This window comes from Balaenoptera physalus (genome assembly GCF_965194825.1).
Source record: "Balaenoptera physalus genome assembly, chromosome: 5".
Classification (NCBI taxonomy): Eukaryota; Metazoa; Chordata; class Mammalia; order Artiodactyla; family Balaenopteridae; genus Balaenoptera; species Balaenoptera physalus.
Genome location: NC_138884.1, coordinates 90859535 through 90885718, shown reverse-complemented (window position 1 = coordinate 90885718; position 26184 = coordinate 90859535). Strand labels below are relative to the sequence as shown.

At 36.3% G+C, this 26184-nt stretch overlaps 1 long non-coding RNA gene across 1 annotated transcript; it reads right to left on the bottom strand.

Annotated features, from left to right (window-relative positions):
• Positions 1 to 14068: 14068 nt before the first annotated feature.
• Positions 14069 to 24989, bottom strand: LOC309662155. Its single transcript, XR_014264545.1, has 2 exons — positions 20405 to 24989; positions 14069 to 20001 (listed from the first exon to the last, which is right to left on the bottom strand). It is a non-coding gene; the product is annotated as an uncharacterized lncRNA (long non-coding RNA).
• Between the last annotated feature and the right edge of the window lie 1195 nt (positions 24990 to 26184).

Below are 26184 nucleotides of genomic sequence, written 5' to 3'. Positions count from 1 at the left end.
GTCTCTCTGATATTAATTGCCTTTGAAAAATACAACAGCCAATGTGTCAGTAATTCTCAACATGTCAGGATAAAGAATTCTCAACATTAAAGCCAACTTGCTTGGAGGAGGGGAGAAAGTACTTAGGTTATTTTGACCTTGAAGTCATTTCTTACTGCTTTCTTTCTCTCACACTGCTTACCCAATCCATTAGCAAATCCTTTCAACATTACCATTAAAGTAGATGCAGAATCCAAACACTCTCACAATCTCCACTTCTTCTAGACAAGTTAAAGCCACTGTAATCCCTAACCTGGCCTCAAAAACAGTCTTCTAACATGTCTCCTGTTTCCACCCTTGCCAACTTTCTCCTTTGCAGAAATCATGATCCTTTAAAAAACTGAGGCAGTGGTGTCACCCTATGGCTCCAAACCCTGTATGGCTTCTCAACTCTTTCAGAATAAAATGTATGCTGCCCGGGTACCCTACCATAGCTCTGATGTCATCTGTGGTCACACCTCCCATTGTCTCAAGTACACTGGTCTCCTCAAGTTGGGTCCAAGGCTTGAAGCATGCCGGGAGCACCCTCAGAGCATTTGTGAGAGTCCTTTTCATGGTCTGACACACTTTTCTCCCAGAAAGACACATGGTTGGCTCCTTCACTTCCTCTGTCTATATTTATTTATTTATTTATTTTAACATCATTATTGGAGTATAATTGCTTTAAAATGGTGTGTTAGTTTCTGCTATATAACAAAGTGAATCAGCTATACATATTCATATATCCCCGTATCTCCTCCCTCTTGCGTCTCCCTCCCACCATCCCTATCCCACACCTCTAGGTGGACAGATAGCACCTAGCTGATCTCCCTGTGCTATGTGGCTGCTTCCCACTAGCTATCTATTTTACATTTGGTAGTCTATATATGTCCACGCCACTCTCTCACTTCGTCCCAACTTACCCTTCCCCCTCCCCGTGTTCTCAAGTACATTCTCTACACCTGCGTTTTTATTCCTGTCCTGTCCCTAGGTTCTTCAGAACCAACTATTATTATTATTATTATTTTAGATTCCATATATATGTGTTAGCATACAGTATTTGTGTTTCTCTTCCTGACTTACTTCACTCTGCATGACAGTCTCTAAGTCCATCACCTCATTACAAATAACTCAGTTTCATTTCTCTTTATGGCTGAGTAATATTCCATTGTATATATGTGCCACATCTTTTTCCATTCATCTGTCAATGGACACTTAGGTTAATTCCATGTCCTGACTATTGTAAATAGAGCTGCAATGAACATTGTGGTACATGACTCTTTTTGAATTATGGTTTTCTCAGTGTATATGCCCAGTAGTGGGATTACTGGGTCATATGGTAGTTGTATTTTTAGTTTTTTAAGGAACCTCCATACTGTTCTCCATAGTGGCTGTATCAATTTAAATTCCCACAAACAGTGCAAGAGGGTTCCCTTTTCTTCACACCCTCTCCAGTTTTATTGTTTGTAGATTTTTTGATGATGGCCATTCTGACTGGTGTGAGGTGATACCTCATTATAGTTTTCATTTGCATTTCTCGAATGATTAGTGATCATGATTAGTTGACTGAGTAGTTCACATGATTAGTGAATGATTAGTTGATCATCCTTTCATGTGTTTGCTGGCAATCTGTACCTCTTCTTTGGAAAAATGTCTATTTAGGTCTTCTGCCCATTTTGGATTGGGTTGTTTGTTTTTTTGATATTGAGCTGCATGAGCTGCTTGTATATTTTGGAGATTAATCCTTTGTCAGTTGCTTCATTTGCAAATATTTTCTGCCATTCTGAGGGTTGTCTTTTCGCCTTGTTTATGGCTAACATTGCTGTGCAAAAGGTTTTAAGTTTCATTAGGTCCCATTTGTTCACTTTTGTTTTTATTTCCATTTCTCTAGGAGGTGGGTCAAAAAGGATCTTGCTATGATTTATGTCATAGAGTGTTCTGCCTATGTTTTCCTCTAAGAATTTTATAGTGTCTGCCCTTACATTTAGGTCTTTAATCCATTTTGAGTTTATTTTTGTGTATGGTGTTAGGAAGTGTTCTAATTTCATTCCTTTACATGTAGCTGTCCAGTTTTCCCAGCACCACTTATCGAAGAGGCTGTCTTCTCTTATTGTATATTCTTGCCTCTTTTATCAAAGATAAGGTGACCATGTGTGCGTGGGTTTATCTCTGGGCCTTCTATCCTGTTCCATTGATCTATATTTCTGCTGTTGTGCCAGAATCATACTGTCTTGGTTACTGTAGCTCTGTGGTATACTCTGTAGTCAAGGAACCTGATTCCTCCAGCTCCATTTTTCTTTCTCAAAATTGCTTTGGCTATTTAGGGTCTTTTGTGTTTCCATACAGATTGTGAAATTTTTTGTTCTACTTCTGAGAAAAATGCTGCTGGTAATTTGATAGGGATTGCATTGAATCTGTAGATTGCTTCGGGTAGTATAGTCGTTTTCACAATGTTGATTCTTCCAATCCAAGAACATGGTATATCTCTCCATCTGTTTGTATTATCTTTAATTTCTTTCATCATTGTCTTACAGTTTTCTGCATACAGGTCTTTTGTCTCCTTAGGTAGGTTTATTCCTAGGTATTTCATTCTTTTTGTTGCAATGGTAAATGGGAGTGTTTCCTTAATTTCTCTTTCAGATTTTTCATCACTGGTGTATAGGAATGCAAGAGATTTCTGTGCATTCATTTTGTATCCTGCTACTTTACCAAAATCATTGATTAGCTCTAGTAGTTTTCTGGTAGCATCTTTAGGATTCTCTATGTATAGTATCATGTCAACTGCAAACAGTGACAGTTTTACTTATTTGTTCCAATTTGGATTCCTTATATTTCTTTTTTTTCTCTGATTGCTGTGGCTAAAACTTCCAAAACTATGTTGAATAATAGTGGTGAGAGTGAGCAACCTTGCCTTGTTCCTGATCTTAGTGGAAATCGTTTCAGTTTTTCACCATAGAGAATGATGTTGGCTGTGGGTTTGTCATATATGGCCTTTATCATGTTGAGGAAAGTTCCCTCTATGCCTACTTTCTGGAGGGTTTTTATCATAAGTGGGTACTGAATTTTGACAAAAGCTTTTTCTGCATCTATAGAGATGATCATATGGTTGTTCCCATTCAATTTGTTAACATGGTTTATCACATTGATTGATTTGTGTATATTGAAGAATCCTTGCATTCGTGGGATAAATTGCACTTGATCATGGTGTATGGTCCTTTTAATGTGCTGTTGGATTCTGTTTGCTAGTATTTTGTCGAGGAAGTTTGCATCTATGTTCATCAGTGATATTGGTCTGTAGTTTCCTTTTTTTGTGACATCTTTGTCTGGTTTTGGTATCCGGGTGATGGTGGCCTCGTAGAATGAGTTTGGGAGTGTTCCTCCCTCTGCTATATTTTGGAAGAGTTTGAGAAGGATAGGTGTTAGCTCTTCTCTAAATGTTTGATAGAATTCGCCTGTGAAGCCATCTGGTCCTGGGCTTTTGTTTGTTGTAAGATTTTTAATCACAGTTTCAATTTCAGTGCTTCTGATTGGTATGTTCATATTTTCTATTTCTTCCTGGTTCAGTCTCGGAAGGTTGTGTTTTCTAAGAATTTGTCCATTTCTTCCACATTGTCCACTTTATTGGCATATAGTTGCTTGAAGTTATCTCTCATGATCCTTTATATTTCTGCAGTGTCAGTGGTTACTTCTCCTTTTTCATTTCTAATTCTATTGATTTGAGTCTTCTCCCTTTTTTTCTTGATGAGTCTGCCTAATGGTTTATCAATTTTATTCATCTTCTCAAAGAACCAGCTTTTAGTTTTATTGATCTTTGCTATCATTTCCTTCATTTTTTTTTCATTTATTTCTGATCTGATCTATTTGATTTCTTTCCTTCTGCTAACTTTGGGGTTTTTTTGTTCTTCTTTCTCTAATTGCTTTAGGTGTAAGTTTAGGTTGTTTATTTGAGATGTTTCTTGTTTCTTGAGGTAGGACTGTATTGCTGTAAACTTCCCTCTTAGAAACGCTTTTGCTGTATCCCATAGGTTTTGGGTCGTCATGTTTTCATTGTCATTTGTTTCTAGGTATTTTTTGATTTCCTCTTTGATTTCTTCAGTGGTCTCTTGGTTATTTAGTAGTGTGTTGTTTATCCTCCATGTGTTTATATTTTTTACAGATTTTTTCCTGTAATTGATATTTAGTTTCATAGCATTGTGGTCAGAAAAGATACTTGATATGATTCCAATTTTCTCAAATTTACCAAGGCTTGATTTGTGACCCAAGGTATGATCTATCCTGGAGAATGTTCCATTAGCACTTGAGAAGAAAGTGTATTCTGTTGTTTTTGGATGGAATGTCCTATATCATTTAAGTCCATCTTGTTTAATGTATCATTTAAAACTTGTGTTTCCTTATTTATTTTCATTTTGTTTGATCTGTCCATTGGTGAAAGTGGGGTGTTAAAGTTCCCTACTCTTATTGTATTACTGTTGATTTCCCTTTCTTAAGGCTGTTAGCATTTGCCTTATGTATTGAGGTGCTCCTATGTTGGGTGCATAAATATTTACAATTGTTATGTATTCTTCTTGGATTGATCCCTTGATCATTATGTAGTGTCCTTCTTTGTCTCTAGTAATAGTCTTTATTTAAGGTCTATTTTGTCTGATGTGAGAATTGCTACTCCAGATCTTTTGATTTCCATTTGCATGGAATATCTTTTTCCATCCCCTCACTTTCAGTCTGCGTGTGTCCCAAGGTCTGTAGTGGGTCTCTTGTAGACATCATATATAGGGTCTTGTTTTGGTATCTATTCAGCCAGTCTATATCTTTGGGTTGGAGCATTTAATCCATTCACATTTAAGGTAGTTATCGATATATATATGTTCCTATTACCATTTTCTTAATTGGTTTAGGTGTCTTATTGTAGTCTTTTCCTTCTTTTATGTTTCCTGCCTAGAGAAATTACTTTAGCATTTTTTGTAAAGCTGGTTTATTGGTGCTGAATTCTCTTAGCTTTTGCTTGTCTATAAAGGTTTTAATTTCTCTGTCGAATCTGAATGAGATCCTTGCTGGGTAGAGTAATCTTGGTTGTAGCTTTTTCCCTTTCATCACTTTAAATATGTCCTGCCACTCCCTTCTGGCTTGCAGAGTTTCTGCTGAAAGATCAGCTCTTAACCTTATGGGGATTCTCTTGTATGTCATTTGTTGTTTTTCCTTTGCTGCTTTTAATATTTTTTCTTTGTATTTAATTTTTGATAGTTTGATTAATATGTGTCTTGGCATGTTTCTCTTTGGATTTATCCTGTATGGGACTCTGTGCATTTCTTGGACTTGGTTGACTATTTCCTTTTCCATAGTAGGGAAGTTTTCAACTGTAATCTCTTCAAATATTTTCTTAGTCCTTTTTTTTCTCTTCTTCTTCTGGGACCCCTATAATTCGAATGTTGGTGCATTTAATGTTGTCCCAGAAGTCTCTGAGAGTGTCCTCAATTCTTTTCATTCTTTTTTCTTCATTCTGATCTGCGGTAGTTATTTCCACTATTTTATCTTCCAGGTCACTTATCCATTCTTCTGCCTCAGTTATTCTGATATTTATTCCTTCTAGAGAATTTTAAATTTCATTTATTGTGTTGTTCAACATTGTTTGTTTGCTCTTTAGTCCTTCTAGGTCCTTAAACGTTTCTTGCATTTTCTCCATTCTATTTCCAAGATTTTGGATCATCTTTACCATCATTACTCTGAATTCTTTTTCAGGTAGACTGCCTATTTCCTCTTCATTTGTTTGGTCTGGTGGGTTTTTACCTTGCTCCTTCATCTGCTGTGTATTTCTCTGTCTTCCCATTTTGCTTAACTTACTGTGTTTGGGGTCTCATTTTCACAGGTTACAGGTTCATAGTTCCCGTTGTTTTTGGAGTCTGACCCCAGTGGGTAAGGTTGGTTCTGTGGGCTGTGTAAGCTTCCTGGTGAAGGGGACTGGTGCCTATGTTCTGGTGGATGAGCCTGGATCTTGTCTTTATGGTGGGCAGGACTGCTTCCCGTGGTGTGTTTGGGGTGTCTGTGAACTTAGTATGATTTTAGGCAGCCTCTCTGCTAATGGGTGGGCTTGTGTTCCTGCCTTGTTAGTTGTTTGGCATAGGGTTTCCAGCACTGTAGCTTGCTGGTCGTTGAGTGGAGCTGGGTCTTAGCGTTGAGATGGAGATCTCTGGGAGAGCTTTTGCCATTTGATATTATTTGGGGGCATGAGGTCACTGGAGGTCCTATGTCCTGAACTCGGCTCTCCAACCTCAGAGGCTCAGGCCTGACATCCAGCCGGAGCCCCAAGTCCCTGTCAGCCACACGGCTCAGAAGAAAAGGGAGGAAAGGAAGGAAAGAAAGGAAAGAAAGAAAGAAAGAAAAGAAAGAAAGAAAGAAAGAAAGAAAGAAAGGAAGAAAGAAAGAAAGAAAGAAAGAAAGAAAGAAAGAAAGAAAGAAAGAAAGAAAGGAAGGAAGAAAGAAAGAAAGGAAGGAAGAAAGAAAGAAAGAAAGGAAGAAAGAAAGAAATTAAGGAAGAAAGAAAGAAAGAAAGGAAGAAAGAAAGAAAGAAAGGAAGAAGAAAGGAAGAAAGAAAGAAAGGAAGGAAGGAAGAAAGAAAGAAAGAGAGAAAAAGCAAGAAAGAAAGAAAAAGAAAGGAGGAAGGAAGGAAGGAGGGAAGGGAGAAAAAATAAAGTAAAATAAAGTTATTAAAATAAAATATAAAAAAATTATTAAAAATAAGAAAATAAAAAATAATTTTAAAAAAAGAAAGAAAGAAAGAAGACAGCAACCAAACCAAAAAACAAAGCACCAGTGATCACAAGTGCTAAAAACTATCAAAAGAAAAAAAAAAAAAAAAACGGGCTGACAGAACCCAAGACAAGTGGTAAAAGCAAAGCTATACAGACCAAATCACACAAAGAAGCATGCATACACACTCAGAAAAAGAGAAAAAAGAAAGAAATATATATATACAAAAAAAATAAAATAAAAAAAGGAAGAGAGCAACCAAATCAATAAATAAATCTACCAAAGACAATAAGCTCTAAATACTAAAGTAAGATAAACATAAAACCAGAAACAAATTAGATGCAGAAAGTAAACCCCAAGTCTACAGTTGCTCCCAAAGTCCACTGCCTCCATTTTGGGATGATTCATTGTCTATTCAGGTATTCCTCAGATGCAGGGTACATCAAGTTGATTGTGGAAATTTATTCTGCTGCTCCTGAGGATGCTGGGAGAAATTTCCCTTTCTGTTCTTTGTTCGCACAGCTCCTGGGGTTCAGCTTTGGATTTGGCCCCACCTCTGTATGTAGGTTGCCTGAGGGCATCTGTTCCCACTCAGACAGGATGGGGTTAAAGTAGCAGCTTATTAGGGGGCTGTTGCTCACTCAGGCCAGGGAGAGGGAGGGGTACGGACTGCGGGGCAAGCCTGAGGCGGCAGAGGCCAGTGTGATGTTGCAACAGCCTGAGGCACACCGTGTGTGCTCCCAGGGAAGTTGTCCCTGTATCACGGGACCCTGGCTGTGGTGGGCTGCACAGGCTCCCCAGGCAGGGTGTGGATAGTGACCTGTGCTTGCACACAGGCTTCTTGGTGGCTGTAGTAGCAGCAGCCTTAGTGTCTCATGCCTGTCTCTGTTGTCCGCGTTGATAGCCATGGCTCATGCCCATCTCTGGAGCTCATTTAGGCAGTGCTCTGAATCCCCTCTCCTCACGCACCCCAAAACAATGGTCTCTCACCTCTTAGGCAGGTCCAGAGTTTTTCCCGGACTCCCTCCCGGAGAGCTGTGGTGCACTAACTCCCTTCAGGCTGTGTTCATGCAGCCAACCCCAGTCCTCTCCCTGGGATCTGACCTCCGAAGTCCGAGCCTCAGCTCCCAGTCCCCACCCTCCCCAGCGGGTGAGCAGACAAGCCTCTCGGGCTGGTGAGTGCTGGTTGGCACCAATCCTCTGTGCGGGAATCTCTCCACTTTGCCCTCTGCACCCCTGTTGCTGTGCTCTCCTCAGTGGCTCCGAAGCTCCCCACCCCCATCCAGCCCCAATCTCCGCCAGTGAAGGGGCTTCCTAGTGCGTGGAAACTTTTCCTCCTTCACAGCTCCCTCCTAGAGGTGCAGGTCCCATCCCTATTCTTTTGTCTCTGCTTTTTTTTTTTTCTTTTGCTCTACCCAGGTACGTGGGGAGTTTCTTGCCTTTCGGGAAGTCTGAGGTCTTCTGCCAGCGTTCAGTAGGTGCTCTGTAGGAGTTTTTCCACATGTAGATGTATTTTTGATGTATTTGTGGGGAGGAAGGTGATCTCCATGTCTTACTCCTCTGCCATCTTGAAGGTCCCTCCCTCTGTCTATATTTAAATGTCATTATCCGAGAGACTTTCCTGGACCAAGTTATATAAAATAGCATTCCCTCTCCACTATTTATGTTCTCTTTTGCATTTGTTTGCCATCATTCATGTGCTATTTGACTTATCACATTTTTTCATTTATATACATATATATGTAAATTAAACATTAAAAATAATGTCTTTACTTGGTATTTGCCACTCTCTACAATAGAGAGACTCTCTGTCAGGCAAAGAATGTTGTTTTGTTCACTTCTATATCACCAAAGTCTGGAAGGATGGCTTGTAAAATGTAGGTGATTAATAAATATTTTTTGAATGTTTAAAAATCTTTGTTACTGAAAAGTGTGGGAATCTTTACTTTTAATTTAAATGATTCTAATTTGAAAGCTTTCCATTTAATTTCAAGTAAGAATGGCATGTTTACATGAAACCATTTAAATAAAAAAGACATTTTTATATTCCATGTTTCCTCTACTGTGAAGAAATATGCTTCTGCACTTGTAGAAATAAACTAAAAGTAATATGTACTACTACAACCTAATGCTCAATGTAATAAATATATCTCTACATTTCTTGATCTAAGTTATGAAATATGAGATACAATTGTCTCAAAAGAATTCCAGAACTTAAAAGAGAAAGTAATTTTTGTTCAAGCATAGGTGTTTCCTATAGTTTATAAAAGCAATAGTAACTTATTAAAATTGTTTTCTGTTTTTGTATTATTTGGTATTGTTTATTTTTAAGTCCTATAGCTTACGCATTTGAATACATACAGCTTTATGGTGTCATGTAGTATGAAATGCTTTGCAGTATTTGTGATCACCTACAGTTAAGGACAATAATGTTGTCTAGTACTCTCATTGTGCTCTTCTCTGTCTTAAAGAAGGGTATTATATTAAATTTTTTTTTAGTTGGCAAAATGTGGCAAGAAAATAGATAAAATATATGCCTGTACTGAAAAAATGTGTTTGTGTGTGCGTGTGTGTGTGCACATGCGTGTGTGGAGAGAGAAAGAAAAAGAGAGAGTTGTTTTACTATTCACACAAAATAAAAGTTACAACATATATATTATCTTAGGGAGAGTTTTATTGTTATCTTATTACAGTCCAGTTGAGCTCTATAAAAATTCTCAGAATGTATAATATAAAAACTAGTATTATTTATGATTTCTACTGCTTCAACATATACTGTCAAGATCTTTATGTCAAAAGGTCTATTTTCTATACTCAACTGTTTCTAATAATTTCTCTCCTTTTTTAATGTTATATTCTTTTCTAAGAATGAACTTACTATTTCACAGTGTGAAGTGTCAATGCTTGTTAGAAATTCAAGTCCATTTCACTAGGAATAGATATATAAAACTTCATGTTTCCTAGCTGTGCATATACACACACCTGTTAAAGAGAAATATTTTGATGTCTTTCTTTGATATATAATAAAATATTGAAAAGATTTTCTGTTTCAGTGCTAACTTTAACTTTAATGTTGAAATAAATATAGTATATATAAAAGTAAATCTGTCACATGAGGGAGTGTAGATCATACTGTTTCTAATGTTATTTCAATCTCTCCAATTCTATGAATGGTTAACTATGTACTATATCAATATTGGATTGCGGGGAAAACGTCACTGCATCTGCATAACCTCTAATACTAGCCATTAAATTATTAGAGACACATACTGGTCAGTGACATTGCATTTCCTAGAATTTGACTGGACTTATGTACTTATTAATAAAGTTTTCTGACTTGCTAAAAATAACGGGAAAATGGAGAGTTTTAGAGAGTTACTGTTTTCTGAATTGCTAAAAATAATGGGAAAACTAATCAACAGTAATATTTTTAAACATTGTTTTATATATGAAGAGGGAAACAACTGCTACAGTCATACAGTTACCTTCATAATTGTATCCATTCATCATCTAAGATTAATTCGACATTCATTTTATAATTTTGTGTTCAGTAATTGTTTAAAGGCATTGCTTGTATGAAAAAGTTACGAAACAGTATAAAAATAAAACACCTTGAAATAATTGCTGCAAGAAATAAAAACATCTTGAATTATTTTGATCTCAAGTATTCCCAACATATATAATATTCTCTGTTAGAATACCAGCCCAAATGACATAGAAATACATTCCCTATCGAAAAATATATACCTCCATTTTTTCTTGGTATAGCTATTTAGAACAATCATTTTGACTGGGTTATTAAGATGAATGGAGTTTGTTGAAATGATAAGGCAAGTAAAATAATGAAAAAGAGATGTAGCAAAAGAAATATCAGAAAGGAAACTAGAACAGGAAATTTGTTATAGATTATCAAATTTAGTATATAGACATATAGATATGTAATGCCATTGTTAATATAAGTGACAGTGAGAATAATTAGATAAGTGGAGTCAGACTTCACAAAATTGAGAATATCTTTCCTAAGTCATTGACAGTTGTTTTTTTTATTATGATTAATATTTCTGAAATACTTATCCATTTCTGAGTAGATGTACATGTAACAATACTTAGGTGGATGACATAGAATATGGAATCACTTGTGCAGAAAACTAGTTTTTCTATATTAAAAACCACTATAATATGCATTTATTATTTTAATCAATAAAAGCAAGATTTTCACTGAGTGAGTTTCTTTTATCAAATTAAGTACTTAAAATATAGATTATTCTTTTAGACAACTAAGGTACCACTTTTTTAAAAAAAAAATAGAACTGGCAAAAACACTAACGGGTTTGACACACCATATCAGTCATGGCCAAAAAAGTTATGACTGACAGCCTGCCTAGGGCCTCAGGGACAAATCTTTAGAAGAAGGGAAGTGTCCAAAGGCAGAGTTCAAGGAAAAGGTCTGGAACAGAGCAAGACTAATACCTCAGAGGGTAACAAAAGCTGCCAAGGTCAAATTAAAATCAATCCATCAGTTTATAGGCAACTCATGTGGCAAAGACAAGGCCAGAGCTCCATGATTCTGCTCCACACAACCAATGAAAAACCATTTTTATAAATTCTATAAAGAGGAGTGTGATATCTTGTGATAGTAACGGACAACCTGTCAATCTATCTCAGGTGTTTGAGATGCTCTATCTCTCCTTATTCAAGGAAGACATTCATTTTTGTAGAATTATATTTTGTGTAACATTCAGTGTTCCTCAGAGATTTTTTCACAGTCATTTTTAAAAATGGTAATCCCATATTTTGTAAGCTATATTGTGTCATAATGTAAGAACTGTGTGAAGGATATCATTGGCTTTAGGAAAAGACTGGTTTGAATCGTTTCTGCCACTTAGTAACTGAATGACCTTGAACTGTTTATTTTATACCTCTGAGCTTTGGTTTTACTACCTCTAAAATGGTGATGGTAATAAACGGCCTGCAATGTTGCTATGAAGATGAATTGAGAAAATGAAGGTACAACATTTTAAGAGAGGCTGGAGAAGAGCTATAGTAGTTATTATTTCAGTGTACATTTCTCTGACAGCTTAGTTCAGAGACTAACATACAACCACCACAACTCATTCTGTTGCTGAAGATGAAAATTATAGAACTAGGATGGCATATAGCTTTCATCTCAGGTGTTAATGACAATATATTCCTAATGGTTACAAGAAAAGTTTTGAAGTTCATTAAAGACTACCATGAAGTATTTTCTATAATTGGTAGAAAAGGGTGATAGCACAACTATAGATGTTGACCCCTATGTAGAATGTTTGATTAAATTAATCTAACTGACATTTTTTCTTCAATCTAAATTACCTTAATTTAGAGTGTTTATAATAATTATTTAAGTGAAAATTAGCTATGTCGCAAGGCTCACACAAGCACACAAAGGCAAAATAAATCAAATATTTTGACCGTCAACACTGTCAATATCATCAACAACATATCAGTCATTCAGATATGATGAATATGTATTTTAAAAAAATATGTAGAAGCAGTTCCTCCACTAGATGTCTTTGTACCTTCTCTTGGAACCAAAAAAAAAGTGATCCTAGAGCAGTGATTCTCAGCTCTAATCAATAGAAAAGCAGTGGATTTTTAAAATATTATAAATTCAGGTAATCACAGAGAATGACCTGATCCACTAGGTTAAGGTGGTTAAAGCTGTGTATTTTCCAAAACCTCCAAAATAATTCTTAAACAAAGACTGGTTAAGAAGCAGTGCGTACAGTCTTGGAAAATATAACATTTTTATTATGAAATTGATATATCAGAGTTGTAATTTTCTTTCCTAATTTGATATTGACCAACTTCTCACACATTACAGCCACCATTAAAAATTAAGTTATAAAGCTTTACTTTTCACTAAAAATTATGAATTTTATTATGTTGGATTATTTTATTTTTATTAATTTTATGACTCTCTTCAGGCTCTGCTAGTCTCTCTCTTTCTTCTGTTTAGCCAATAGTACATACTATTGATAACTGTTGGCCTTGATAATAGTGAATAGTACACTAAAAAATCTCAATATTGATCAATTTTAACATGTATGATACAATTTTCAAATCCGTCATTTTTTTCCTCTTGTGTGATGCCAATATTAACTGAAACTCTAGTTATTTCATAAGGAAATTGTGTCTTTATTCTGATATTCTTTAGTAGTCTTATTTGTTGTATTATTATAAAATACCATATTGTTGTCTTTTTCTTTCTTAGAACAAAACCTATGAAGTTGCATATCCATTACTTTGTAAGTTTAAACGTTATTGTTGGAAATGTTTCACAGAATTTAGTTTAGGGTTATATAACATTTTTGATGGCACAACAATAAATAATGCAGTTATTTTAATTGTTTTCCTAATGAACTCTTCTTGACATTTCTCTGAATATAGTGAAAATACAAAGGTAACAAATTTGGAATTCATATTTTACAATGTTCCTTTATTTTTTAATTCTCTTCACTTAATTCTAGATTTTTATTTTCTTCTCTTCTCAGAAGTAAACACACATATGTATAATCATAATCAATGTATTCATATATATGTATATGTTTATAAATATTCATAAACAACATATACAAATAATCTGAGGGATATTTTAGTCCATAGTAATTCAATAGGCCACACAATCACATTGCAGGTACAATACTAAACCTTCTATAAATACTTGATTAACTGGAATAGTTTAATGATTGAGTTGATCATTAATATAAAAATAAATTATAAGCATATAAATAAAACATATATAAATACAAAATAAAATTAATAAATTGATAATTTAAAAACTGGTAGGTAGGGGATATATGTATATGTATAGCTGATTCACTTTGTTATAAAGCAAAAACTAACATACTGTTGTAAAGCAATTATACCCCAATAAAGATGTTTAAAAAAAAAAAAAAAACTGGTAGTTAAACAATAAACCAAGGCTAAATTCCTTGGTACTACAGGCAAGTACCATTATACTTTCTACTTCCCTAACTCCTCTCTCTTTGTGTCCTCTTACGCTCTGGGCCATGCTAAGCTACTTACATTATTACAAACTCTTCACACTCTCCTACCTTCCAATCCTTGCTCATTATGATCTTTCTGGAAAAGCATTCACTCAGACCTCCTGTGTTGGCCTATCATTTCTCCTGATTCAGTGCTAATACAACATCCTCTGAGATGCCATCTCTAAATTTCTGAGCTGGCTATATTAATGGTTCTAAGGGTTTGCAAAGCATTTTGTGCATAATTCTCTTATAGAACATGTCTCCTTGAACCACAAGAATTTGATTATTTGTCTGGACTTTCCACTAGAATGTAAGCACTTGAAGGTATTGGATTTATCTAATTCATTCTTATTGTGTATCTGAAAGCCTAGTGTGGTGTCTGACAATTTATTCAGTCTTTTAAGTATTATTTTCTAATTTGTGAAAAATAATAACAGAGCACATTTTTCAATACATATAAAAACACTGTTAATTTCATTCGACCTTTCACCTGTTTGTGAGTAAATTCAATAAAATTTATGGTATCTAATAGTTTTCAATATTTTGACTGTGCCAGAAGCTGAGAATACAGCTGCAAAATGACAACAACAACAAAAATATACCCAGCATCGTGGAATATGTATTCTAGTGAGGTGAGAAAGACAATAGAAAAATGTGACATCCATAAAAGATAATTAAGATAGCATTAAGATGAAGAAAACAAAACACTGTAATAGAAGACAGTGTATGGTCATAGGGACCAATTTAGATAAAATAGTAATGGAAGGCCTCTATAAGGTGGTGGCATCTGTATTTTAAGACATGGATGATAAAACAGAGTCTGGGGAAAGAACTGTCTGGCCAGTGGGAGCAGCAAGTCCATTGTTCCCATAATGCGCATGAGTTCAAATTGCAGACGGAAAGCCAGGGTAGTCAGGATATTGTGAATAAGAGGCATAATGATTGAGAATTCTACTCTTGCTCATTATAATCTTGCTTTAACTTGTTCATGTTATGTCAAGAATAATACTCTTCAAATTTTCAGAATAGTATTTTAAATTTCCTTTAAAGAATTGAGTATCTAGGGCTTCCTTGGTGGCACAGTGATTAAGAATCTGCCTGCCATTGCAGGGGACATGGGTTCAAGCCCTGGTCCGGGAAAATCCCACATGCCACAGAGCAACTAAGCCCATGCACCACAACTACTGAGCCTGTGCTCTAGAGCCCGTGAGCCACAACTACTGAGCCCGCAAGCCACAACTACTGAAGCCCGTGCACCTAAAGCCCATGCTCCGCAACAAGAGAAGCCACTGCAATGAGAAGCCCACGCACCACAACAAAGAGTAGCCCCCGCTCGTCGCAACTAGAGAAAGCTCACACGCAGCAACGAAGACCCAATGCAGCCAAAAATAAATAAATAAAATAAAATAAATTTATAAAAAAAAAAAAAAGAATTGAGTATCTATACATAAACCATACCAAGTTAAGGAAAATATTAATAGTTTCCATTCATCTTAAGTCATTTCTGTTTTATTTCTTAAATTTTTTTTAGAACCTGTACAAGTAGATGCATATATAGGGAAAGAGAACAAACTTTCTGAAGCATCATATAGATCAGGGGTACCAACCCGGTACTGGTCCGTGGCCTGTTAGGAATTGGGCCATGGAAAAACTGTCTTCCACGAAACCAGTCCCTGGTGCCAAAAATGTTGGGGACTGCTGATATAGATGGTAAGGCTACAAGAAGAAGATACAATACAAATATATGGTAGTAAAATACTCAAATGTCACATATTTGAATTTTTGATGAAAGTATGACATTTATCAATCCTTCAAGACATAACAGTATTAAAATTTAAATATAAAACTGTTTTGGTGATAAGTTTTTTTAGTTAGCTAGCATCTTTCTGACTCTAATACAAAAATTTCAATATGTTGACAGATAAGGGAGTAAAGTAGATCTAATACCCAATTGCTATACTGATTGAAATAAACAGGCACCCCTAAATAACGATTTGCCTAAAATGCCTTGGTGTTGGCATTGAATACTTAACGTGGCATTGTGTTGGTGGTGGTGATGTTATAGGAAGACATTCACAGGTGCATTATTTTTCTTGCCAGAGTTCATTGGACTATATTTTTCTTCAAATAATAGTAAATTGTTCTTTTTCAAAAATATCCATTATTTGTACAGAGAAACTGGTTAATCTACAAATGGATGGATGATTTAAACCTGACTTTAATTCTTTTTTTTAAATTTTAGAACAAGGAATATGTATTTTTATTTAAGTTTTTAGTGAGACATTTTTCTATAAAATCTTGAGTATTAGTAATTTCCTAAGACATTGTTGAGCATCTAAAGAAATTTTTTTAAACATTAGGCTTACTGAAGATGTTGTTTAGACATTAGACCTATGCTGAGTTGGATATACTTTGGTCAGACATCTAAGAGAAATTGGTTGACAAAATAACCAAAGTTCAAAATCTAGATTAAATATCCTAAAGACAATCCAGAATCATATTAAAATGTGAACAAGTTGTTTTTTAAAGTATTAGGGAAATGATAACTTTTTAATCCTTAAATTTGTAGAACATGGCAATTGAAAGAGGAGGCAGACAAATGATGTCAGGATTTTATCATGTCTACAGAGATACAGTGGGATATATAGAGACTTCAGCAAAAATATGGATATATTGTGAGAGAGTATAATACAGTGATTAATGTTGGGATGGGCTCAAGGGAGTTCATTATACAGTACCCATGTTTTTATCCCAAATTCTGCATGAGGTACTGTCAACAGATGCAGAACCAAAATATTTCTTTTGCTATGAAAAAGTTTAATTTGAGGGTCCTAGATAAATGTGAGCAAGTAAACATTCTATTCTTCAGTATAGAATTTGGTATTACCCACCGGAGAGGTAGCTTGGTACAGATACACTTGTCAGATCAGAGGGGAAAAAGAGAGAGGGAGAGAGAGATTCCCCATTGTTGCCCAGAAATACAGATCTCTTCTAGATTGGAAATGCTGGGGAATAATTGTGACCCACCAATGAAGTAGTGTATCCACCTCTATGGAATTCAGTAAGGAGTTACGCAAGAAATCAAGAATATTTATTGGAACTCAATAATCTATCAGTATAGCTTTGGTTCTAACCTTTTGAACTTGCTTCTTTGAGTATGTTATGGGGACACTAGCAGGAAAAATATATATATTTTCTTTCAGAAAGCTCCAAACTTGGTAAAACAGCCTATTAAGTAAATTAACATTAAAGTCACCATGAATCAAAAACTGAAATTGTCTGCCTATCATATTTCCCAGCCCATACTACAACCAGCCAAGTTGTATGTTTTCCAGTGGCCTACTGGGGGTTTTGTAAAGAGATGGAAGATGTATTGACAACAAAGACACAAATAATAAGATGCACTCATTTGAATATAAACATTATAACACTAGTTAAATACTCAGGGAAAATTTGGTCAAATATTAAATCCCATTGCAATCAATCGACAAAGCTTTGTATTTTTCTCACTGAAAAGGATCTGGTTATCTCAGGACCTCTGAGTTGAATTGTTCCATGACAAATCTCTCATGTCAACTTTAAAGATAACAAAGAGATACTAGATCACACAAGATTTTCATTAAACTAGCCCCACATTCTCTGAATTAAAAATACAGGTCAGTTCCCAGGCTTCTGAGCAGTTTTCCCTGCAAAAATTCTATACCAAATCCCAGCATTTAGTGCTAACAAGGACTCTAGCAGAAATTCACTGTTATCTGAGAAAAGGAGGGAAGAAAGAAAATATTCTTAATTTGTTTCTCACCGAGAAGTCACAGAGTTTAGGTCGGTTATCCAGAATCCATGACTACTGAACTTTGATTCAAATGGGAGAAAACCCCCAGGAAGAACACGAAGTGGCATGATGGATTACCACGGCTAGAAGGGGAGGAACATTTCTTTCCATTCTTTTCTCTCAGACAGTGCCTTTTGTGACACTTCGGCTATATCATAGACTTAGAATTGTGGAGTGGTCTTAAGCCTTGGGCACCAGATGATATTTATATCTCTTCTTTTCCTTCCTGGATATTCAAAATCTATGAATAACTCTTTCTGCTTTGCACTGCCAATCTATGTTTGCTCCCAAAAACTGGAGCCTAGAACATTTCTTCTGTAGTGTTTGTAGAGTTCATTTGCAGCCATCCAATTCAAGGTCAAGCTTGAACGTTAACATTCAAAACACCCTGACACCTCCTTGGAGTTTGTGCTAACCCATGTTGTTCTCTCCTGTTACCTAATGTCAAGAAGCTACACAATTTATCTGTAAACCACTAAATGCAAACAAACAAAAAAGTTAGCAAGTTAAAGACCTGTGCTTTGTAGCATCCTTTAAGTGCATCCCAAATTTAAATCCACTCACTCTAGCAAAGCCAGAAGCTTCAGCCAGTATTACTTTTCTGTCCTAAAATGTAACTTTTTCTATTTCTCCAAGTTTGTAAACCAATAATTTAAACTTGCAGATCTTGAAGTTTTGCAGCTAATTTAGTTGAGCAGAGATGGCTCTTTTTGGATATATGTCATTTAGGTGCAAAAGGAAATAGGCACTTTCTGTCAGTAGGTTCCTCCCAAGAGAAAGAGAGGCAAGGCATTTTCAGCTCCCATTCTCATTGCCTCCCCTGGGGGAACGCTATGCTAAAGCATCTCCTTTCACATGAAAGGAAATATCTTCAATGAGGGAAGTTTTCCTTCCACTTTCAACAGTTAAAAACCTTGGTTGGCTTTTATTTCTGGGATGGGAGTGTGAAGAGCTCCATGGACCCACTCCTGGTGAAACTAGTGCAACTGATGAAGAATATAAAGAAACATTTTAAAGTCCTAAGAGTATAAAGCAAATAAACATTTATTCAAGAAAATCTACTAAAACTTGATAAGAACAGTTAGAGTCTATGTGATCCAGCCATGAACTGCTCTCTACCTTTCCCACCCCACCCCCAATTTAGCATAAAGAGTCACTCTGGGTGGGTGTGACCAAGATTAGGCTCCCTCTCTACTCAGCTCCCAATCAGAGGAATACACTATTTCATATAGAGGGGAGGAAGGATGTGAGCATTTCTACTTCTTTCTGGTGAGTGTGTGTGAGGAAATGTTGGGTACTCTCTTCTCTACCCAGTCCCACTCATCTGCTACATATATACCCTAGGTTTGACAGGCTGAAAATTCTGAAGCCCCAATCTCCCTCACATCAGGTTGCTAATAAGGCAGCGCTGCTATAAAAATAGAAACAAGCTGAGAAGACCAGAGGCTATCATTCCTCCCAATTACCTGTTTAGAAGCTTAGAGATTCTTTTTCTTGGGATGAGGCAATCTATGAGAACAAAGAAACCCAAAGCTCTCAAACTTCAAAAATAACTTAGTTAAAAAAAATTTTTTAAAAAGTGTGAGGAAGTTCAAGCCTAAAGGCACTCTTTAAAACAATAGTTCCTTTTGTTTAAAAGCAGCAAGGTAAAACATAGTCCATTTTCACCAGAGAGAACTGGAGAAAGAGAAAGCTAAGAAGAGACTTCAGAGGTTGGAAGGAACCTCAAAGACCACTGGCAAAAAAACTACCCCTGTTCCAATTTAATTGGATTAGACTCCAGAGCAGTTTATGCCATAAAGACTTGTTGAAAACAATACAGCAATCAGCATGCAATTAGTGGATCCTAATAGCTGGGTGGAAAGCAAATTAGGCAGACAATTAACAGAGAGATCAGGAAAAGAGATAGCCAAGGAGAGCTCTTCCAAAACTGTTGGCATCCCAGGTTAACTCTGAGCGTAGTGCCTAAGGCTGTGCCCTCCAAAGAGCAGCATCAGAGGTTTCACAGTGCAGGGAAATGGCTTCACTAAAATAGTCTAGCCAAATCACTAACAAATAAACAGACCACAACTAAAACAAGTTCTGGTGAGGAGGGAGAGAAATCACTATCCAGGTTTGTTAAACTATATTATCTAAAATGTTCAGTTTCCAACAGCAAAAAGTTATATATAAAACATACAAAGAAACAGGACAGTATGACCCATACACAGGAAAAAAAATAGGAAGCAGAAACTGCCCGTGAGAGGACCAAGATGTTGGGTTTAACAGACAAAGGCATCAAAGCTGCTATTATAAATATATTCAAAGAACAGGGAAACTATGCTTTAAAAAGCAAGAAAAGTTCTGGTGATAGTGTCTCATCAGAAGTTAAGGATGGGGCTTCCCTGGTGGCGCAGTGGTTGAGAATCTGCCTGCTAATGCAGAGGACACGGGTTCCAGCCCTGGTCTGGGAAGATCCCACATGCCGCGGAGCAGCTGGGCCCGTGAGCCACAATTACTGAGCCTGCGTGTCTGGAGCCTGTGCTCCGCAACAAGAGAGGCCGCGATAGTGAGAGGCCCGCGCACAGCGATGAAGAGTGGCCCCCACTTGCCACAACTAGAGAAAGCCCTCGCACAGAAACGAAGACCCAACACAGCCATAAATTTAAAATAAATAAATAAATAAATAAATAAATAAATAAATAAATAAAAATTTAAAAAAAAAAGGAAAGCATTAAAAAAAAAAAAAAAAGAACCTAGGAGCCATTTCTTAAAAAAAAAAAAAAAAAAGTTAAGGATGGACCTGAAGAGGAGCAGTTTTGTATGCTAATGAAGCTATCTTGGTATCAACTCAAACTAGGCTGTTAGAAATTTAGGATATTAACTACAATTCCCAGGATCCAAGAAAATAACTAAAAAATGTATAGAAAAGGAAATTTGGAGGTAATCCAAAAAATGCACTAGGGAAAGTACAGTAAGCCACAAAAGAAGGGAGTATTGGAGGAATTGAGGAACAAAAAATATGACATATAGAAAATAGCAAAATGGTAGAAGTAAGTCTTTTCTTATCAGTAATCACTTTAATTATGAATGAATTACACTCCTCAATTAAAAGAGTCTTGAAGAACGGATAAAATATATGACCTATTTTCTTTCTGTAACTCTATTTTCTGTCTAAAGAGTTACTTTAGATCCAGAGATACAAATAAGTTGAAAACAAAAGAAAGGAAGAAAAATATTTCACCCAAGTAGGACCCAAAAAAGAGCTGAGGTGGCTATTTTAATATCAGGAAAAAAAAATCTAAAACATACTTTATGTCAAAACTTCTAGATAGGGCTTCCCTGGTGGCTCAGTGGTTAAGAATCCACCTGCCGATGCAGGGGACACGGTCTGGGAAGTCTTGGTCTGGGAAGATCCTACATGCTGCGGAGCAACTAAGCCCATGCGCCTCAACTACCGAGTCTGTGCGCCTGGAGCCCAGGCTCCGCAACAAGAGAAGCCACCGCAATGAGATGCCCGGATGCCGCAACGAAGAGTAGCCCCCGCTCGCCGCAACTAGAGAAAGGCCGCGCGCAGCAACGAAGATCCAGCGCAGCCAAAAATAAATTAAATAAAATAAATAAATTTAAAAAGACCTTTTAGATAAAGAAGGTTAATTGATAAATTGATTAAAGGGTCAAATTATCAAGAAGATATAAAATTATTATAAACAAAGGCACACACAGATACTCACAGATTCCAAGGCAAAGGCTCCTGTCATGCATGGGAAGCACCAGAGTTGGTCAGGAGGCAGGGATGTTGGGGAAATATCGGTCAAGAGCTTTTACTATGGTTTCTGCAGGAAGGAAGAGGAAAGGCAATGTCAACAGGCTAGTCTGAATCATTTCAGTGGGCTCTGCAGCATAGGGGCTGTCCTTAGTTGTCAGGGGTGATTAGGGCAGGTGGAGAGTAGCCTGGCATGTAAGGGTCCCAAAAAGGAGGTAGTTGGGGGTATGGCGTCTAGACTGGTTGGTATGTATTTGAAGGCGCACGTAAGGGTGAGGTGTTTACTATAGGTAGGAATTGGCTAACCCCGGGAGGGACAGTCTCTTCAGGGTCAGTAGGGCCCCAGATGCCAAAACATCAGAATACATAAAATAAAAACCATGGTTAACAGAGTATTAGATTATAACCAAAAGTATAAAATGTATCTCCATGAATCTAGGCTGATACAAATAAATGCTTGAATAAATAAATAGCGGGGATGTCTCCCATGCAGATAAACTGCAAATAATTTCTGTAAATACTCTGCCCTTAAGGAGGTAGAGACAATTCCCCACTCCTTAGTATGGGCTGTGCATAGAGACTTTCTTCCAAAGAGGACAGTAAGGTCAGGGAGGAAAAAAGGGTCGATTCACAGTGGAGAAAAAACAATTCCCCAAGCTAGGAGATTAGGTTAACATCAACAGTGATGAGTCACATTGATAGCATGTGCCTTTGCTGTGATGGGTTCAGAATAGCACTTCAGCTCTGTATTCTTCTTTTCCAAAATATATTATTCAAATTTAATCATGAGAAAAATATCAGACAAATTCTAATAGAGGGACATGCTATGAAATGTTAAAATACGTAACCAGTAATCCTCAAGATTGTCAAGGGCAAAAAAAAAAAAAACAAGGAAAGCCTAAGAAACAGTCACAACCGAGCAGAGCCTGGGGAAACTTGATGACTAAATGTAATGTGGTATCCTGGATGAAATCATAGGAAAACTGAATAAAGAATTGACTTTAATTAATAATAGCATGTCAATATTGGTTCACTGATTTTGACAAATACATCCTAGTAATAGAAAATGTTAATAATAGGGTAAATTGGGTGTGGGGTATATGGGATCTCTCTATAATACATTTGCAATAATTCTCTAAATCTAATACTTCTTTTAAAAGATGTTTATTTAAAAAATCAAACTGATGATTTCCAAGGACTGAGAACTTTATAGTATGTAGAAAAAGATGAATTTGGAATCAAGATAGTATTAATATTAAAATGGTATAATTATAAAGAAAAATAAGCTCATATTCTAGGTAAGGAGTTGAACTAGAGCAGTGCCAATATTCCTTGTAATTTTAATATCTTTATTTTTTATTTCATTTTGTTCTCAATTTATCATACACACAATCATACATATCCCTTCAGCACTCTCTCATTAATTTGAACTTTAAATTTTTTGGTTTAACTTTCCTTTCTCTTTCCAATACTTCCAGTCTTCCGAAGAGTAAAATGTGTAAATATGGTTGCTAGGTAGTAACTAATGAACTACACATGCAGTTATAGATTCTGCAAATACACATTAATAAACACATGGGTATAGTCATGTTTATAGAAAAATATAACACCAAGAATACTGTATATGAAAGATAATAATAAAATATAGTCCAGATGTATAGTGTGTAGAAAATTTTATTACTTTTATATTTTTCTATTGTATATATTTTTCTTCACAATCATCTATCATTCTTCTAACAAAAATATTATGTTAGGTATAGAGTGATTTTACTGCATATATTCCTAATTTATGCAGGGCTGCTTTTTCTTTCTTCTGTCTTTGTAACTTTCCCCTTACTCTGTATCAAAATTGGAATTACCAGGCTATTTTGGACAGAGAAGTAATGAAAGTAATTTTTAAGTTTTCCAAAATTAAAACCATTTGCTTTCAAGTTTCAATTCTTACCACTGCTTGTGTAAGCATGTACAATGGTTAAACCATAATATTAACATAGCAGCGTCCTTGTGAGTATAAATACACAAGCACTTGCAAGTGTGTTCAATCAATATTATCTACAGCTATTTTCATTAAAATATGTATTATCATTGATGAGTTTCCCCCCAGATTGAGAACTGCCAACAACCATCTGGTTGAGTTTGGAAGTGAAACTCCTGTCAAAGTCAAACCTGGAAGTAGTTTCATCTCTGGTCAACAGTTTGACTAGAGAAACCTTGTGAGAAATCCTGAGCCAGAAATACCCAGATAAGCTTCTTTCAGATTCATAACACTAAGAAATTGTGTGAGACAATAAATTTTTGTTGTTTTAAGTTGATCAATATTGAGGCAAGTTATTATGCTACAATGAATACGTAATACATATTTTGGTACCTAAAAGTGAGTTGCTATTGTAGGAAAAACTCAAAATGTAGGAATAGCTTTGAGATGACCAATAGACTTGGAGGAGGGAATGTTAAAAAAAAATGTCTAACATGTGTTAAAGAAATTGTTATTAGAAGCCTCATGTTCTTTGAGTCTGGGTGAAGTCCTGTAAGTAAGTGAGGTGAATCTTATTTGACATTGTAGGAAGGAGGATCCTTGTCATGTAATATTGGTTTATCAACACTATGCTGTAGTTATGAGATGTTATGGACTGAATTGTGTCCTCCCAGAATTCATATGTTGAAGTCACAATCCCCAGTAGCTCAGAGTTTGAATATGTTTGGAGATAGGAACTTTAAAGAGGTATAGGAGATCACATGAGTGGGCTGTAATCTGATATGACTGGTGTCAAGAAGAGATTGGGACACAGGCAGCACAGAAGATACAGAGAGAAGAAGGCATCTACAAGCCAAGGAGAGAGGCCTTAGAAGAAACTAAACCTGCAACAACTTATCTTGGACTTCTAGCCTCCAGAACTGTGAGAAAATTCATTTCTTTTGTTTAAGTCACTTAGTCTATAGTACTTTGTTTTGGCAGCTCTAGCAAACTAACACCAATTTTCGTACCAATAAGTAGAGTGCTTTTGTAACAAATACCTAAAAATGTGAAAGCGGTTTTGAAACTGAGTTTTGGGTAGAGGCTGGGAGAGTTTTGAGGTGCATGTTAGAAAAAGACTAGACTGCCTTTCAGAGATTGTTGGTAAAAATATGGATATTAAAGGCAATTTTGTTGAGAGCTCAGACAGAGAAGAGGAGAGCTGTAGAGAAAGCTTCTCTCATCTTAGAGTTGGTTATACATATATCATCATGAACAGAATATTGGTAGAAATATGAACTTCAAGGGTGCTTCTGGTGAGAGCTCAGATGAAAATGAGGAACACATTGTTTGAAACTGAAGGAAAGGCAATTCTTGTTACAAAGGGGCAAAGAACTTGACCTAATTGTGTTCTAGTGTTTTATGGAAAGTAGAACTTGTAACTGATGAATTTGGATACTTATCTGAAAAAATGTCTAAGTGTTGAAGGTACAGCCATTTTTCACCTGGCTGCTTATGAGATAAATTGAAGAAGAAATTGTTAAGCAAAAAAAGAAGCAAAACTTGAAGATTTGGAAAATTCTCACCCTATGCATATTGTAAAAAATGAGAAAGCATTCTCTTGAGAGAACACTGAGGGCATGGCCAAAGAACGTTTGCTAAAGAAATTACAGGCTTGTGATTTATGGATCCAATCAGCCATCTTAGCAGAACCTAAGAGTAGAGATGAGGTTATACCAGCAAAAACAGTTGCCAGCTTGGACTGAAGGAGACAGAGATAGGACAAAATGAAAGTAATCTGTCAGATTTCTAGGATTCTACAGGATGTGCTAATAGAGCTATCCAGCTGTAAATATGTGTTATCCCCCAAGCAAAGGAGAGAATGACCCTGAAGGCAGTACCAAGGTTTGGCAGGCTTCTACTACCACCACAGGTCCACTGGGTACAGACCTGGGAGATGGGTCCCCTCTCCTTAGTTCTAAAGGGGTCAGGGTGGCCACTCAGGTTCAAGGGGTCAGGGCTACCTTCCAGAGCTAAGGAGGAGAAGCAGCTGCCAAGGGAGGGTGTGGGGCCACCAGGCAGGTGGATATGGAAGATAAGGCTGCCTCCCCACTGGGCACAGAGGATAAAGCAAGAGGATTATTCTTGAGCTGTAAAATCTAATGACAGAGAGAGACAAATATCATATGATATAGCTTAAATGTGGAATCTAAAAAAATGCTACAAATGAACTTATCTACAAAACAGAAATAGAGTTACAGATATAAAAAACAAACTTATGGTTTCCAGGGGTAAGGGATAAATTGGGAGATTGGTATTGACACATACACACTACTATATATAGAATAGATGACTAATAAGGACCTACTGTATAGCACAGGGAACTCTACTCAATACTCAGTAATGGCCTATATGGAAAAGAAGCTAAAAAAGAGTGAATATATGTACATGTATAATGGATTCACTTCACTGTACACCTGAAACTAACAAAACATTATAAATCAATTATACCCCAATAAAAATTTTTTTAAAAATCTAATGGGATTTGCCTTGCTAGATTTCAGACTCGCTTGGGACAACACATCATCCCTTTCTTCTTTCCAATTTTTCAGATTTCCTTTCTTTTTTTTTTTGGCCATGCTGCATGGCTTGCGGGATCTTAGTTTCTTGACCAGGGATTGAATACTGGCCCTTGGCAGTAAAATTGTGGAGTCCTAACCACTGGACTGCCAGGGAATTCCCCAAATTTCTCCCTTTTGGAATGGGAATATTTGTCCTATGCCAGTTTTACCACTGTGTTCTAGAAGCAGATAAATCCTCTAAGAGGAATTTTGCCTCAGGATGAATCATACCTCTAGTCTCA